The sequence below is a fragment of the Panthera uncia genome (assembly GCF_023721935.1).
Source record: "Panthera uncia isolate 11264 chromosome D3 unlocalized genomic scaffold, Puncia_PCG_1.0 HiC_scaffold_8, whole genome shotgun sequence".
Taxonomy (NCBI): domain Eukaryota; kingdom Metazoa; phylum Chordata; class Mammalia; order Carnivora; family Felidae; genus Panthera; species Panthera uncia.
The window spans coordinates 45,405,087-45,423,764 of NW_026057586.1; the positions used below are offsets into that span (position 1 = coordinate 45,405,087).

General features: G+C 40.3%; 1 long non-coding RNA gene across 1 annotated transcript in view; it reads left to right on the top strand.

The window, feature by feature from the left end:
- Positions 1-3,063: 3,063 nt before the first annotated feature.
- LOC125914763 (uncharacterized) overlaps positions 3,064-18,678 on the top strand; it is a 46,661-nt gene continuing 31,046 nt past the window's right edge. Inside the window, exon 1 of the long non-coding RNA XR_007455417.1 lies at positions 3,064-3,184. This is a non-coding gene — a long non-coding RNA (uncharacterized LOC125914763). The remainder of the gene's footprint in view (positions 3,185-18,678) is intronic.

The window sequence follows — 18,678 nt, forward strand, 5'->3', positions numbered from 1 at the left end:
AATAAAATAAAGAATCACTGGGTTAAATATTACATTGTTGGATGCATTTAAATTCATTCCCGTATAACAAATGAACAATGAATAAAGTTTCCTCTAACAAGCAAATAAGCTTATGAAATCTCAAATTGAAAGGTTATGTAGCAATAAAATATTATTTATGAACTAGCACCTCATAGAAGACCTTCTTGCAAATGGCCCACCTAGGGTTCAATTTTATGACAAGACACTGATTAAGTATAAAGATGATAAGAAAGAACTTTCACTCCAACCTGGGTAGTATTTACATTCTTAATTTCTTTGAGTTGTAAATATCCTACAGTTTCTTCCTTATCTTTACCTAAGTTTTAAATATAAGTACCTGAGTTTTAAATATAAGTACCTGAGTTTTAAATATAAGTATCTGAGTTTTAAATGTCCTGCAGTTTCTTCCTTATCTTTATCTGAGTTTTAAATATAAGCACCCGAGTTTTAAATATAAGCACCTGAGTTTTAAATATAAGTATCTGAGTTTTAAAATATAAGTATCTGAGTTTTAAATATCCTGCAGTTTCTTCCTTATCTTTATAATAAAATGTTCAAACCTTGCTCAGTGATTTGTTTTCTCAATTTTCTCTCAGTATTCTTATTATTAAAGCTTGTGACCTCCGATTTTAACTTTAATTTTGATTAAGGTTAAGTTTCAAAAATTGGGGCTTATCACTTTTGGGATCAACCAGCAGGCAGGTTTTTCTGCATGATTTGCAAGAGGGCTTTATACATTAAAATGTTAGCTCTCTGTCATATATGTTGGGAACATTTTCTTCTGCATATTGTTTGTATTTTAACCTTGCGACGATCATTGCTTTAGAGAATTTTTCTGTTGTCAGACATATGATCTTTTGATTGTAAATAAAATCTTTGGATTTTATCATTTCTTCTTAAAAAAAAAAGTTTAAAGATGCTTCCTTCAAACCAAAATAATCATCCACATTTTCTTCTATTATTTTCATGGCTTCATGCATAAGTTTTAAATCTTTGATCCATCTGGAATCTATTTTGGTACGAAAATAAGTTAGGAATGCAAGCATATTTATTTGGGAAATAGCTAATCTATTGCTTTCATAAAATTTACTGGTTTTATCTTGTCCCACTGCTTTGAAATGCCACCTTAATTCTACACCACATTTTCATATCTCCTTGATTCTATGTATGGCATTTATATGCGATTTCAGTCATCTGTCTGCCTCTATACCCATGCCACCATCTCATTTTAAAAATGACTACAGCTTTAAGGACATTATAATAATTGGTAAGACAACTTCTCACACATTATTCTACTTTTTAAGGAATGTCTTGGCTCTTCTTGCATTTTTATTCTTTCAGATTGATTTTTAAAGATAGCACTTAGTGTACCAGGCATTTTATTTATTTATTTTTTTCTGTATTGATTTTTCAGGAAAACAAATTACAAAAGTAACGTATGCTTGCTATAACAAAGTCCAACGATGCAGACATGAGAATGAGCCTGCACAGGCTTCTCTTCTCCCCCTTTAACAACCCGTCCCAGAGGTGACTGCCGTTGGCCATTTGTTGGGCCTCTATCCTTTTGAACTTTCTCCCCTTCTTTTTAAAATTTTTTAAAATTATGTTTATTTATTTTGAGAGAGAGAGAGAAAGAGAGAGAGAGAGAGAGAGAGCGGGGGAAGGGGCAGAGCGAGAGGAAGACACAGAATCTGAAGCAGGCTCGGCTCCGGGCTGTCAGTGCAGAGCCCGATGCACGGCTTGAACCCTCGAGCTGTGAGATCATGACCTGAGCCAAAGTCAGACGCTTAACCAACTGAGCCACCCAGGCACCTGCAAATACTCTCCTGTTCTAACGCATAGACACATTTCATGAAAAGTGCCCTCAAAATAATAGTCGTGTTTTTACTACAGTGTCCCCATAAATATCTGGAAAGACATATTTTCTTGCACATTTCTGACTTTCAAATCATGTAATGCCTTTCAGGGTGTTTTTGTTTTTTTTTCTCAAATATGGATGCTGATATAACACAACTCGTCTACATCACAGAATCTACATGAGACATTGTGATAATAAAGCACACTTCAAATATATCTCATCTTACGCCATTTCTCAAAGCATGTTCTAAAATACACAGATTCGGCAAGATACTCTGCAGAGGTTTTGCAAGGGTCCCCTGGGCAAATGAGTTTGGGAAACCCTGGGCGGTGTATTTTCCCTGTGGATATTGGTAGTGCAAGGCAGCATATTAGAAACTGTTAAGTCCTATAATAAAGGTTTAGTTTTGTCTGACTTAGTGTTTTCTAAACTTATTCGATCAGGGAAATTATTCTGCCTCTTGGACAGGACATTCCCAGAACCCACTTTGGGAAATGTGGAGTTGCAGGCATTCACCCAGGTACTGGCTGGGGGTGAGTAGCAGGAAAGCCTGGAAGAGCTCCCAGGTCTCTGGCTTTGATAAATGGGTGGTTGCTGTTGTCACTGACTGAGATAAAGAATAGAAGTGCGGGATCAATTTTGGACATATTGAGTTTCGATGCCTCTGGGAGGTTCAAGTGGAGATGTTTAGTAAGCTGAGAATTTACAGGTCTGGAATTCAGGTGAGAGGTCAGCGCTAAGGAACAGTGGTTCGGTAAGTTTGCTTTGGATTAAAGCGTGTTGTCTAAAAAGGCCCATTTTAAAATGCACATATATTACCTAAGAAGGGTAAGCATTAAATTATTAATACGTATTATATTATCATATTAGCTTACTATCATTTTAAAACAGAGATCAGGCCCCTGAAGGAATGGAAATCAGAACTGGTGAATTCTGAGTGGAGGGTCAGCAAAGAAATAGTCTGAAGTGGTGCTTTCCAACCCTTTAGAATCTGGGGCCTCTTTTTAGTGCTAAAATGTTTTTTTCAAACCTCCCCAGTGTCCTCCCACCCCACTCACCCACCCATTCATTCTACTTTTAATATTCTTTGATTGAGAAAATATGCCCTGACCAAAACTAGTACAAATTAACTTTGAAAGAGATCAGCGCAAACTTAGTAAGACATTTGTTTATTCAGTGTACAGATCGTGGCCCTGCACAGAGGATTTCTGATCTTCGGGCTGCCCCCGTGTTTCCCGGCCAAAACGGATATGAGGACCCTGGCTTTCAGTATCGGGCAAACACCGTGTTCTCTCACTTACCCAGGTTTGTGTCGAATTAAAACAAGAAGCTGAGGGAGAGGAAGGTGCCAGTGCCATTTTTAGGTCACTCATCTGCTATCTTTTTGACCCGGGTCCATTTTAACCGAGACTGAGCTCTTAGCCTGGCGTCTCCCATCGCTAACCAGGTGACCTCGGAGAAACCTCGCTGCCTCCTTTGCCTTAACTATCAAAACGGGATAATAGCAATAGCTTTTCTTGCCTCCCCGGGGCCCTTGAGCTGAAGTCAGTAAGATAAATAGTTGTGAAAGTGAGTGGGAAGGTTAAAAGTGCTCTAAAATGTGAGGTATTTTCATGGCTGCATTTTAATATGGCTCAGCACCAGTTATCCTGAAGGTAGCAATTCCCTGGGAGGGGGTTTAATCATCTGGGCTCACCATAGGGTGGACTCCATTTAACCTGTGTGTTCTGGTTGATTAGGTTATTGTGTGTAGATTGCAGGAATCCCAAGCTCTCCTCCATCTTTTTCTTTTTGATATAATTTTAATGAGATTTCCCCCATTCTTTTATTGCATGGCAGGCTACTGCTAGAATAAATATAAAGAAGTTTAAAAAAAAAATGGAGAAAACAGGAGGGCTGGGGAGATGGAAAAATGCAGGGGGTAAGGCAGGGGAAGAGAGTGGGAAGGCTGTTCAAGATATGTATGGGTCTCCTGATGACTTTAGAATTCCTGGGGGCACTTCCTTCTGTGCCAGGCACTGAAAGATAAGAGAGGGGGCCCAACTAAGGCCACTGAGAGAAATGTCTTTTTTAATCATTCCTTCCAAGAAACTTCATTGCCAGGCCCAGGAATCCAGTACTTTTCCTTGTATTGTACAAGCAAAGTCTGCACGGTGCAGCCTCTTCCCACACAGTGGCCTCTAGCGTGTTTCTCTGAATGGGCAGTTGTGTGGGATACCTCAGGACATTTAAAATGATACAGACACATTGGAAGAGTGTATTTTTCATTAGACCTATCCAGGTAACACTTAAAAGCCATTTATCCTGAGTTGAGATTGTTATTTTTCATTAATCGAGTTCCCTTCATTGGATAGTAGTAACTGTCGCTAACTAGTAACTGTCACTAAGTAGCAAGTCATTTCTTCCCTCAGGCTTTGTCTATTTTCCTGTCCTGGGAGAGAGTGTGTATGTGTGTGCCTGTGTGTGCACATGTGTGCACGTGAGTGCGTGTATACTTGGCGCGTGTGTGTGCACATATGCATGTGTGCGTGTTGAGGTGGGGAGCAAGAGTAGTGCGAGTACCTGATATATGCCTTGCAGACTTCAGAGTGGATCATTGAGATTATTTAATCCAATAAGTCAGGTAGGTATTAGTTCTCTCATTTCCGGACAAGACTCAGAGATGCAGTAACTCGCTAAAGTCAACAGCTAGAGAGCACTGTGATTAAATCTCTGATATCTGTGGCCTGAAAGGAAGGGGGAGTGGGTCACATAAGCCATGTATATGCCCTTTGCTGTTTAGAAGATCTCCTCCAACAGCTTTCCAATTTTACTGTCCTAGGGTTCTTTCTGGGTGAGTCCTGGGTCTTTGAAAGAAGGAAGGGAGGGGACAAAACATTTGTAGAGCACGGAGAGGACTACCTACAAGCCTGGACATCCGAGATGAGGAGGGCCCACAAATGACATAGACCATCCCAACAGTTCATAAATTCTCTCATCACCAGCTTTTTTTTTTTTTTTTTTTTTTTTTGGTTATTTATTTTTACACAGTAGTGAGTATTTTTTCGGCAGAACATACTGGAAACTAAGTAGAGTCCCTTTTGTTAAAGCACAGCAGCCTGTCCTTGAGAAGAAGGCACTGTATTCTCTGGCATTTGGGAATTAATGCCTCTGTAAGGGCAGCCTCTGATCCTGTCATGCCAAGAATAGTGTGGAGTAGAGTGTGGCCAAAGGAATGGGCAAAGCCTGCCATTGTAGATGTCATCATGACACGTAGATGTCATCATGACTACAAGGGGACATAAGCGGCCTGGCTTGAATGAACTGTATCAATTAGGACAGATAGGTGGGAGTGTGGAAACTATCTTCATGGTGTCGCTGCCTCTTTTTCTTTATTATTTGAGGACAACTTCAGCCATTTCGGTCAGGACAGAAATTATGTCCTGTAATTTGACTGACTTTGCCAATTTTACTCACTATTTACTCAGAGCATTTTATAGCTGCCAGCACTGGAACCCCGTCATCCGCTTACATCCTCTTGAGGTGTTTGGGCACAAAGAATCCCATTCCCCTGGCTCCAGGCTCTAGATCAGTGCTTCTCAATCTTGACTGTACATTAGAACACCCTGAGGGGCTATTAAAAATACTGATGGCTGGGCCCCATCCTAAGAGAGTTTGATTTAATTGGTCTAGGTGGGACCCTCGCATTGGTATTTTTCAATGGCTCCCCAAGTGATCCTAATGAACAGTCAAAATTGGGAACTACTGCTCTGGATGGTTGACTCATCCTACATAACCCCTCAGCTGAAGTCTCTGTAGCTTCTGGGGCTGTGCAAGTCCATTGGTGCCTTTGTGTGATTTAGAAAAAGATACCCCTCTGCCTGTACACATTTCCTATAAGGAAAATGTACTACTTCTTCTGGGTTGACACAGCTCCATGGGCGTATGGCTTGGTGAGCAGAGTGTGGTCTTCACAGCTCTGCAAGTCAGTCCTGGTGGCTTCCAACCATAGGTCTCTCTTTGAGTCTCCTGGTTTGGCAGTTTATCCTTCCAGGGGTCTCTTGGCTGTAGGCAAATTTCCGTTAAAGAAATACAGAAGCAACACTTCTAATGTGGCAGGCTCCACTGATCTCAGTTCCCCAACTCTAACTCATGAAAAATGTGAAAAACAACCATTTAAAGTTTCTGGAAATTGTCCTAAGGGCATATAGCAAATGGGGAAATAGTTACTTAAGGAAATCTACTAAATCTCTGTAAGAAGGACTCTGTGGCATTTGAGTCACAGGCCATCCCTCCCGTCACAGCTCAGTGTGATAGAAGCTCCACTCTGAGTGTGTGTGGCCAAGAAGGGCTTCCACCGCCCCAGTTCTCAGCCTAGGGCTACAGTTTCTTCCTTGGAGGAGAAAGCTGTCAAAATTTGTCATTGCTCACCCCCAGGTGCAGGTCACAGACGCTCTGTCCCCAGCAGGTGTAGAACACCAGAGCCTTCATTCATAAGGTCAAGGTTCTAGGTCAGGAGAGAAGCAAATCAAGAAAACCAGGGCCACTGTTCTCTTCCAATGCATCACTCACAGAACAGGGATGTGAGTCCAATGGAAGCAGGATCTTGTCCCTCCCTTCAGCTCCAGAGCAGTGGCATGGAAGTTTTGCCAGAGAAGGGCAGGCTATGGGAACAGACATGCCATAGCTCTTCCTAAGGGCATTGGTTTTGTTTGGAATAGAATGTGGTAAAGTTCAAATGTAAGGGTGCTATCAAAACCAATGGGAAGTTTGGTAGTAAGCAGTTGTGAGGGGTTGGATAACCCCATGGCAGCAACAGGCTAACCTGAAGTACAGCTAGAAGTATAACTGAACGATATAGAGAAAGAGATAGCTAAAAAGAGCTCTTCTGGGACTGGAACAATCTTCAAAGACTGGCCTCCAAGGCTGTCTCTGCAAAGAGATCTGGTTTAACTGAATTGGACTGTGGAACAGTTTGTGGCAAAGGGCATTGTTGAAAACAATACAGACCCCAGCTAGAAATTTGTGGAGCCTAATAGCTGAGTGTGATAGAAATAGAGGCAGATGCACAGGAAGCTAAAAAAAAAAAATCAAGAAATGACACAGTCACAGAGAGTCCCGATAAAACAACTGTCACTTCAGGGTGACTGTAGGTGTCTCCAACAATGTTCCTTCTGAGAAGTGACATTAGAGGCTGTACACTGTGGGGAAAATAAACTTCAAAGGAACAGGCCAATCGAGTCACTAAACAAATAAACAGCAATAAATACAAGACAGACCCAGAGAGGTGGTGGTGGGAAATCAATATGCAGAGTTGATACAGTCTATTGTCCAAAATGTCCAGTTTTCAACAAAAAATCATGAAACATGCAAATAAACAGGACAATGTGATTTGTATGCGGGAAAAAGAGCAGGCAATAGAAGTAGCCTTTGAGAGGACCCAGATGTTGGACTTGGCAAAGACTTTAAATCAGCATAAATATGTTTAAAGAACTAAAGGAAATGATACTAAAAGAAGTAATGGAAGGTGTGATGACAAAGTCTTATCAAAAAGTATACACATACAGGGCACCTGGGTGGCTCAGTCGGTTGAGCATCTGACTTTGGTTCGGGTCATGATCTCACAGCTCATGAGTTCCGGCCCCGTATTGGGCTTTGTGCTGACAGCTCAGAGCCTGGAGCCTGCTTTGGATTCTGTCTCCCTCTCTCTCTGCCCCTCACCCACTTGCACTCTTTCAAAAATAAACATAAAAAAGTATATACACACATATTTGTATGTATGCTTGTGTACACAGACACACACACACACACACACAGTCCCAAAGTATGTAAAGCAAAAACTGACAAAACTGAAGGAAGAATTGACAATTCAACAATAATAGTTGGAGTCTTCAGCTCCCCACTTCCAGCTGTGGGCAGAACAACAAGCAGAAAATCAGTAATGAAATGAAGCCTTGAATAACACCATAAGCCAACTGCTCCTAATAGACATCTACCCAACAACAGCAGGATGCACATTGTTCTCAAATGCACGTGGAATATTTTTTTTAAGTTTATTTATTTTGAGAGACAAAAAGAGAGTATGTGCATGCACACATACAAGCAAGCAAGGGGCAGAGAGAGAGGAAGAGAGAAAGAATCCCAAGTAGGCTCCAAGCTCCACATTGAGCCCAACCTGGGGCTCAATCTCATGTGAGTTCGAGCCCCAACATCAGGCTCTGGACTGAAAGCATGGAGCCTGCTTGGGATTTTCTCTCTCCCTCTCTCTGCTCCTCCCCTGCTTGCTCTCTCTCTCTCTCTCTCTCAAAATAAATACATAATCTTAAGAAAAAAGATAATCAGTGAAACCAAAAGTTGGTTCTTTGAGAAGATTGACAAAATTGGTAAAGCTCTAGCTAGAGTGACCAAGAAAAAGAGAGAAGATTCAAATTATTAAATCTGGAATGAAAGATGGAACTTCAACCTAAACGAATAAAAAAGGATTATAAAGGAATACTATGGACAACTGTATGTCAATAAATTAAGTAATTTAGGTGAAATGTATGTATTCCTGGAAAGACATACACTACTGAAAGTGACTTGAGAAAAAAATAGGTAATCTGAATATGACTATGACAAGCAATGAATTATGGCAAATAGAACTGTGGCAAAAATCTCCCCCAAATTTCTAAGCAGTATGCCCTGATACAAAAACCAAACAGAAAAAGAAAACACTACAGAGAAGGATCTATACTGAATATAGGCACAACAAAATCTTAAAATACTAGCAACCCCAATTCAGCAATATAAAAAAAAAAAAGTATTATATACAATGACCGAGTGGGATCAATTCCATGAAAGGAAGATGTAATCCACTACATAAATAGAAAAGGGAAAAAACCACATGGCTATCTTATTAGATGCAAAAAAATAATTTGACAAAATTTGATACATTTCCATGATAAAAACACTCAATTAGGAATGGAAGAGAACTTCCCCAATCTGATAAAGAGTATCTATGAAAAACTTATAACTAACATCATATTCAGTGATAAAAAGACTGAAGACCAGGATGTCCACTCTTGCCATTTACGTGTGCGTGTGTGGGTCTATATTTATATATATAGAGAGAGACGGAGAGGGAGAGGGAGGGGGAGAGATAAAGGAGGGGGTTTGTGTTAGAAGGACATTAATATGATTGAATCAGGGCACTACCCTTATGCCCTCATTTAACCTTAATTCTCACACTCCAGTCCCACATTGGGGATTAGAGCTTCAACATAGGAGTTTTGGGGGGATACAAGCATTCAGTCCATAAGCCTGCCAAACAAATTATCACAACTTTGCAGCTTAAAACACACTCATTTATTACTCCACAGTTTTTTAGATAAGTACAGACAGTTCGACTGGATTCTCTGCTCAGGGTCTCATCAGGCTGAAGTCTAAGGTGTTGTCTGGGTGGGTGTCTCATCTGGAGGCTGTGGGGAGGAGTCTATTCAGATTCAGATCTGTGTGGCCACAAAGTGGAGGGCTTCACTTTCTTTCTGGCTGTTGCTTGAGAGCAACTCTCAGTCCCTGGAGGACACTCATAGTCCTTGGCATGTGGCCCCTTCCATATTTAAAGCCAGCAGTCACTCCTGGGCTTGAAGTCTTTCACTTCCTCATCTGTTACCAGCCAGAGAAAACTGCTTTTAAAGGTCTCGTGTGATTAGATCAGGCCCACCCAGATAATCTCCCTTTTGCCATATATGATAACATCGCATCACCATGGGAGCGATATCTCCTCACATTCATGGATTCCCTGCACCCTCAAAAGGAGGTGACTGTACAGAGGTGAAAGGCATTCTTAGAACTCTGCCTACCATGCTCTCACAGAAGAGATTGTGCGTTTGGATGAAGCTTCAGCCCGTGCCAATGAGGTTCCATCCTCTTGTGATCTTCCCTTCCTGCCTGCCAGTTGATGAGAACTTCCATCTGCGCCCATGAATTTGAGTCTGCCCATGAACTTCCCTTCCCGACAGCCTGTGGATCTCAGACTTGCTTAGCCAACCCCACATTTGTGAAAGTCAATTTCCTATTGTAAGTGTCTTAGTGGCTATATACTTCTCTGTTTGAATCCTGGCTGGTAGACTGCCTTTTAGGGGTATGACGATTAAAAGAGTTAATATATAGAAGTATATTAGAAAAGTCCCCAATTCATGGGGCTTCTAGGAAATCCCATGTTAAGTGTCACTTGATACTATTATTATTATAATTATTATTATCCCTCAAATATGTTAAGATTTATCCATTTTGTTGTACATATATACATCTAGACTGTAGCTTCCATCTTCTTCTCCACACGTGCTTATCTGTTCCTTTAGTGAGGGATGTCCAGATTGCCTCTAAGGTCCCACTGCCACCCATGTCTGTGCACATATCCCCTGGGCTTGCAGTTTTTGCTGGGCTTTCTGGGGTTTTCCTTGAGCAAGTATGCATTAGCCAGTAATGATTGGAGACTTTATCTCTGCCTTTCTAAGCTTCTCTTGCTTCTAATAGTGCCTCCTTCTAGGTTATCTGCCCATCCACCCAGACCACCACTTCCAGCAGGTAAAGCTGAGGGCTTTATCACCTGAGCTGGGGATGCCCCGAGGCAAGAATGCCACTGAATCGCCAAACTGACCCAACTCAGTGGAAGTTTTCAGGAGTAAACACTTCTCAAGTTTTTGTCTACCTTTGGTTATTTTCTGGTGACTTGAAATGATTGTTTTGATGAGGTTGTTCAGTTTTACACTTATTTTTGTGACGGGCGCTCGCCCGATCTTCTCACACCGCCATTACTGGAACGTGAGTCTTGGGACATTTGCTCCTGGAACCCAATCTCTGTGCCATAAAGAAGCATAGGGACCATGCTTTGCTGCCGAATCACCCCAGAGTTTGAGTCTTCCCAGTAGAGGTCCCAGACACTGTGGAGCAGAGACGAGAGACCTTGGTTGTACCCTTTCCAGACTCCTGCCTTGAGGATGTAATAAAATGGTCTTTGTTAGTACGTCTCAGGTGATTGGTCATGCAGCAATAAGTTGAGTAGCTTAGTATGGCGCTTTGTACATTTTTCATAAAACAATGGGCATCTGGAGATAGGACTGCAGGCTCCTTTTCTAACGTCATTTAATAAGGAAATCAGATTCCATTTTGCATGTTTCTCTTACAGCATTGTTTTTAATATAGAACCTACTTGCCTGAATGCTTTGTAGAGTTATATTGCCACTCTGAATGTTTGATTTGTAATACAAATCCGACTTGTTCTCAATACTACTGAAAAATCCAAAGGAAAAGAACATGTTTTCAATTATTTGTGAAACATCTTCATTTTGCTGGAAAGAATTACTCCAAAATTCAAGTCTAATTTTTGCCCCAGAAGATCCGTTGTAGGAAACAATGTCCTGGGCTGGGAAACCAAAAACCCTGGACTGGAGTTTGATTGCATGACCCTGGACCAGTCACATCAATTCTGTAAGTCTCAGTATTGCACTAAAGTACAAAGCTTTTTGACGGGGCAATTTTAAGAATCCTTCCAGTGCTAGCATTTAGGATTAGTTCTCAAAGGCCTGAGAACTTTTTAAATATTCCTGCCTTTTTGACAGAATTTGGCACCGTCTTCCAAAATTTAATATTAGCACAGTCTTTGGCTTAAGAGTTTCCCCTTTAGGTATCTAGCCAACAGAAATTCTTGCCTCTGTTTACCGAGATAGTTCACAGTGTTCATTACAGGATTGTTTGTAATAAGAACATGTTAGAAACAACCTTAAATCAATAGGGAAACGACCCAATAAATTGGTGATACATCCAATTGTTCAATGCCATAGAACAATTAAAAGGTCAAAAGAGGTCTGTAGGTTCCAACACAGAAATCTTGTCAGTACATAACGTGAAGCAAAAGAATTTCAGGGCAACACATTTAAAAGGGTCTCGTTTTTGTAAACTTAAGCAAACTCAAACCGTTTATTTGTGTATATAATGAGGGATTGGAAGCAAATCTAACAAACGTCATGAGTTGTTTTTTTGTCTTTGACCATTTTCCAGTGATCTAAAGTAGTTGTTTTTAGTAAAGTTGTCCAGTTTTATATTTAATTCTGGGAAGAGGATGCCCCCAATTTCTCCATGCTTTGGCGGGGGGATAGTGAGATGGGTAGGGAGGGGGAGAAAAAGGGTGTTCACAATTTAGACAGTTCTGTATTGTTTAAAATTTTTATAGGATGGTATTCGTGTATTTCTTATGCAATTAAACACATGTATAAAAGTTTATCATCTGTTGTGAATTTCATTGTTCCTTTCTGAAACCAAAGTTTGGTTCAGAAAAAAGAATTTCTAAACATTCATGAAGTTCCTGTTTGCCTGGAAGGAACAACAAAGCAGGAGCAGCCGCCAGGGTCGAGAGCATGTTGCCAGCTGAGTAAAACAGCAGGGGGACCGGCTGGTGACCAGATTTGCCCACCCCAGTGCAGGTGCCACTGCTGTTAATAAGAATTACTATTTACTTTTTTTTTTTTTTAAAGAAAGTTGGGAGATGGGGGACTAATAGATCGTCTGTCGGTAGTAAAAAAGGAAGTGAATATGACCCAGTTATTGAAATGAAACACAGAACACTCTTCCTTTGACTATTCCTTTTGTTGTTTGACTTCAAAATACAAGACCTCAACATTGCAGGATAGGAAGAGGGAGCGATCCCAGTGAAGGTCCTGTCTGGTGTTTAATTAAACTGTAATAATGTAGTAAAATAAATTAAACATCAGTGAAATTACAAGTAACATTGAGTGTGGACTGGGATGTTTTAAAATGATGGATTCATGAGAGTATTTTATCTAGACAAACTGAAAATGTCCCAACCTCACCATTTTTAATCCTTTCTTGAAAACACTCTAGTGCAAGCTATCTTTGTTGAAGGTATGTTGTCAAAGATTGAGAGAATTTAATTTGAGTTATGGAAGCCAAAGACTGTAAATGAAAGAAATTATAAAAACATACTTTAGAATTGGGTCTCAAATATTATATTCTAATATGGTATATTAATATATTTAATATATCATACTAAAATTATATTAATCATTTAAACATATGAAATATCTTTTACATTTTGTTACTTTCCCTTTGTATTTTATTTCATAGTGGCCTCCTTAATTAATATAGCTGTAATCACGACATCGTGACTTATTTTTCTACCCACCTATTGTAAATACACCTTTTGTGTTTGTACCGGTACTAATATCCAGATACTTACCACTGGCACCCACTAGGGGTCATGCTGCTTACACGGGGAAGTACCGATTGTAGTACGGGTATTGTTACTGTGGCCGGAAGCAGAACCGATTCCTCAGAATCACTGTCATTCACATTTCTCTACAGAAGAAAAAGATAGCACTTTTTTCCCCCTTCCATTGGTACTCAGGGCTTCTGTCCTCTGAAGAGGGGAACTTATTTAAGGAATCATGACAATATAGATGTGAGACAGATGTCAGTGGAGCCAGAAGCCTTCTGTTGTAGGGAGGCCGAGGAAAAACGGGGTCCTGTCTGAGAGTGAATATTAAATAGGCCGATAGAAGCAGAGGTGAGATGGAGCAGTGTTTAAGAGCGCCACCTTCTGGTTGCGTTGAAATCCTGGTTCTTCTCCTTGCTAACCTTGGTCTTTCTCTGGGTTCTCATTTGTAGGATGGGAATCATGCTACCTCCTTCAGGGCAGGTATAAGAATTAAATGCTTGTCCGGTGTCAGGCACATAATCAGGATTCAGATAATTTGAGCTGTTGTTATTATCCAAAATAATTGTCTTCTCTTTGTAATTTCAAAGTAGCCCAATTTTTTTTTTTTTTTTTTTAAGTAGCCAAATTTCTAAGAAAGATTTCTTATCATTTAGTTTCTTTTCGGTGTTCTTAAGATGAACAGATAGAGACATTTATCTTTATCCTTTTCTTTTGAAAAAATTTTCCCTTTGAAAGATAGTGTATTAATTAAATAAATATTTGAGCAAGACACTTACTGTGCAAGGGACTGGGGAACAAAGGTGAAATACAGATGGCTTCTTTTCTTCTCTTAACAACAACAACAACACAACAACACAAATGGCTGCTCCAGTAAGGAAGAAAAGAAATATTTGCAAAAAGCTAGATTCAAGCCAATACGTCATCAAAATTCTAAGGTGTATAAATATGAGTAATGTGAGATAGATTTGTTTGGTGGAAAGCATGTGTCTTTAAGTTCAACAGCAAAGGTTTCATTCAAACAAGCTCTTTGAGGAAGGAACCCTCATGCACTATGGGTAGGAATGCAAACTGGTGCAGCCACGCTGGGAAACAGGATGGAGCTTCCTCAAAAATTAAAAATGGAGCTACCATATAATACAACAATCCTACTTCTGGGGTTTATCTAAAGGAAATGAAATCACCATCTTTTTTTTTTTTTTTAATTTTTTTTTTTTTTACGTTTATTTATTTTTGAGACAGAGAGAGACAGAGCATGAACGGGGGAGGGGCAGAGAGAGAGGGAGACACAGAATTGGAAGCAGGCTCCAGGCTCTGAGCCATCAGCCCAGAGCTCGACGCGGGGCTCGAACTCACGGACCGTGAGATCGTGACCTGAGCTGAAGTCGGATGCTTAACCGACTGCGCCACCCAGGCGCCCCGAAATCACCATCTTAAAGAGATATCTGTACCCCCATGTTTATTGCATCATTATTCACGATAGCCAAGATATGAAACACCTACATGTCTCTGGATGGATGAATGGATAAAGATGTGACATATACATCCCATGGAATATTATTCAGCCCTAAAGAAGAAAGAAATCCTGCCACTTGTGGCAGCAGAGATGAACTTGGAGGACATTACTGTGAGTGAAATAAGCCAGACACAAAAAAGACAACTACTGTATAATCTCACTTCTATGTGAGAGCTAAAAAGTCAAACTCAGAACCAGAGAGTAGGATGATGGTTAACAGGGGCTGGAGGGTAGAGCAAATAGGGAGATGTTGGTCAAAGGGTGCAAACTTTCAGTTAGAAGATGACTGAGTTCCGGAGACCTAATGTACAGCCTGGTGACTATAGTTAATACTAATGTAGCGAATACTTGAAATTTGCTAAGAAAGTACATCTCAAGGGTTCTCTCCACAAACACAAAAAATAATAAATATGTCAGGTGATGGATATGTTAATTAACCTGATTGTGGTAATCATGACACAATGTACATAAAAATCAAAATATGATATTGTATACCTTGAATACATACAACTTATATTTGTCAACCCATGCCTCAATAAAGCTGGGGGAAAAAAGAAATTCTGTCAGCCTCAGTTTCATCATCTGTTAAATGAGGATAATGATACCCGCCTTGTGGGATCGTGTGGGGATTAAACGAAACAGTTGTAAAACAGCAAACGGAGCTATAGTCTGTTTCCTTTCTTCATCTGAATGTCAAGGTGTGTTTTTCTCTCACTTTCTTCAAAGACAAGGAAATGTTTTTGAGAGAGGTGTTGTTTCTCTTACTATGGGGGTTTAGAAAGAAAATGCCTAATCGGGAAATTAGGAAATGCTTCACCAACTAGGTGTATTTGAATTGTGCCTTAAAGTTGTGTAGGATTTTAATGGGAGAAGCTAGAAGACAGACTATTATAGGTGTGTGTATGACATTTAAAGACTTGGAAGCATCTCGGTTTCCCATAGAGCCCAGAATAGTGCAGTTTGGCTGGAATTATGATACGTATAGGGCAAGGATTGGATGGAGTTGAACTGAAACCTAGGGACATATCATGGAAGGCCTTACGTGTCAGGCTAAGGAGTTTGACCTCTTGGTGAAGAAATGAAAACAGATGGACATCAACTCTAGAGAACAGAGATTTGGGATTTTGAAAGAAAATCTTTGTAGGTGGGATTAAGATGGGAATAAAATTACTCCTGTGCATGCGTGTATAGTATATAATATATTCAAATTTCATATATATTTACGTATTTTTCCCCTTTAGTTGCACAGAACATCTTTTACCTGAACCCTTGACCCTACAGGATTCCTGGAAACTAAATATTACCTATATGTAGTTCATATGCCAACATGTCGCCTTCTTAGGGTAAAAGTGATAGGTTCTAGGGAGTCAGAAGCCATCAGGGGCCACACCAATGAAAACAGCAAGCCGTTCAGTTTCCACACATGTGTTCAAACTGGAAACAAATCAACTTCTGTCCTGGGCCAGGTGTAACCAGGGTCACAGAAGTTGTTACTGTGATACAATGTTCCTTACACTACCACACCGTAAATGACTCTTCCTATCAGATGAGATCAAGTTAAAATGACATTTCAGGGGCACCTGGGTGGCTCAGTCGGTTAAGCGTCTGACTTCGACTCAGGTCATGATCTCACGGTTTGTGAGTTTGAGCCCCACATCTTGCTCTCTGCTGTCAGTGCGGATCCTGCTTAGGATCTGTCTCCCTCTTTCTCTGCCCTTCCCCTGCTTATTCTCTCTCTCTCTCTCTCTCTCTCTCTCTCTCTCTCCAAATAAATAAACAAACTTAAAAAAAATGACATTTCAAGTGAGAGAAAAAATGCATGCATGGCCCTTCAGTCACTCTGATGTGAAAGTGTTGTTTACCAAAAGAAAGAAAGAGACTTCCTAGTCATGTGGTTTGGGGACGAATTTCAAAATCCCATTTGCACTTATTCTGCACTGCACTCTATTTATTCTGGAGACAAAGGAGAATGAAATTCTTGGAAGAAACTTTTTAAAATCCCACTATGGGTAGCTGGTAGATCACAGCGCTAGAAATACCAACAAAAGTAATATGTTGATTCATAATGATTTATTCTCTGTAGTTTTGGGGGCCTCTTCTGTCATCTCAAACCTCAAGAAGGGAACAGAAGAAGTTAGTTATAAGATGAGGAATTCCCATACTCATTACTTCTGCCCACTGATTTCAGCTGTATTTATGGGGACAGCTTTGCTAGGTAAAACTGTGCAATCAAAGTGGAAAACAGCTTTGGAGGCAATTAAAATAGGAGACCAGGTAAAAATGAAGACTTTTTTTTTTAAACATCAGATATTGAATGCCTACTTTCAAATTATTAGGGTTTTTTTTTTTTTTTTGAAAAAAGGTATACACTTGTGTGTGTCTATGTGTGCACTTTCTTCAAGGTAAATGAGTATCACCACAGACGGGTATGTTATTACTTTATAACCCCCAGTGAATATTACTCAGACAGGCTATATTCCGTTGCTGTATGCGTGAACACAGTATTGAGGTTGGGGGTGGTATACAAGCATGTGAAGCTGATGGGCTTGAAAGGCCCCTTAATGTGTGCAGTTCTTACTGGATATCGGGTGGCCTTTGGAACGGAGGGTATTGCGAAGCAGGAATAGCAACAATGTCAACGATATGTAAGTATTGGGAGAGTTTATAAAATCCCTTCACGTGCATTACCTTAACAGCTGTACCCTTCAGTGGAGCACACTGAAGCAGGAAAGAAAAAAAAAGATGTTAAGGCACCTTGCAAGGATACCCACTAACCTGATGGCTCACTTGGGATTTTAACAATAGCTGAAGGTGTTCTCTTACTTTGAAAAAGAACAAAAGGATTTGTTGAGATCGGCAGAACCTATTCTCTGGAGTGTGCAATTTACAGTTTACCAACTAGTTCATTTAAAATTAAGTACCTGTACCACAGATGAAAACGATGATAAAGTGCCAGTGAGATCAACTCCAGCCTCTCTTCGCTAGGGAACCGGCAAAACTCTCCGTGGAATAGAGCTCTGGCCACATTCCCTCCTCTACATCATTGGCTGATCCTTTGTGTCTCCCATTTCCTGCATCCCAATCCATTCATCTGCTTAGATGAGGGGAGATGTCAAGAGGAGATACAGAGATCTCAGGTTTTCTGATGCCAACCACTCAAAGTTCAGAACAAGTGGAGAGTTTTCATAATTATGGAATAATGAGTCTAGTGATTGTATTTGCCAATTGGCTGGAGCCTTGCTTCATGCAACACCTTAGTAAATTCACAGGATCTCTTAACTAGAAATCTGGCGATCAGAATTTCATGCCTTCTTCCCCTACCCCCAGCACTGACACTATTTTCTTCCTGGCCATCATGGTACTCCACATCACCACAAGCTATGATGATGTATTTTGCGGGAATATTAACAAGGTGGTCCAAAGTCGTGGCATTCTGCAACACCATTTTTACTACCTTAACCTTGAGAGTTTCAATAATCCTATTTTGCTTCTCTGCAAAAAAATGGCCTGTATGTGCCGGGCCCCTGGACCACAGTAGGAAGTAACTTAAGTATTGCTGCAGTCTCTCAACTGAAAGGTCCTGTGTCTGTTGCTGTTTACAGTGAATTTTGTTTGAATCGAGGAAGGCTTGGCCCAGGCTGACACTTTACGATAAAAGTATTAAGAGTTGTCTTGAGCCTTATGAATTTAGGAAACTTTCTTTAATAATTTGATTTTTAGCAAGGGAGAATTTTAGATAATCTAGTCTTGGCTGTTGTTGTTTTTTTTTTTTTTTAAAGTGAAAGTGCAGAAACAAATCTTATTTGTTTTTGAGAGTTAAATGCATTATTGAGAACAGAGATGCCTCTGAAAGCCAGTGGGTTTACTTCCCTTCTCGGGCAATAGACTAATCCCTCAACTCCACTAACTATTTGCTATAGAAAAACTAATTTCACTTCTGCCAATAAAGTTCTTGGACAAGTTTGATTTTCTCTTGATGAAAATTAACATTCTCTCTGTTTGCCCCTGCTCTTCTCTTTGCTAAGATACAGTAGAGGCTTAGATTCTCTCACCCCGCTCATGATCAGGCCATATTTGTCCGCAAAGAAGCTG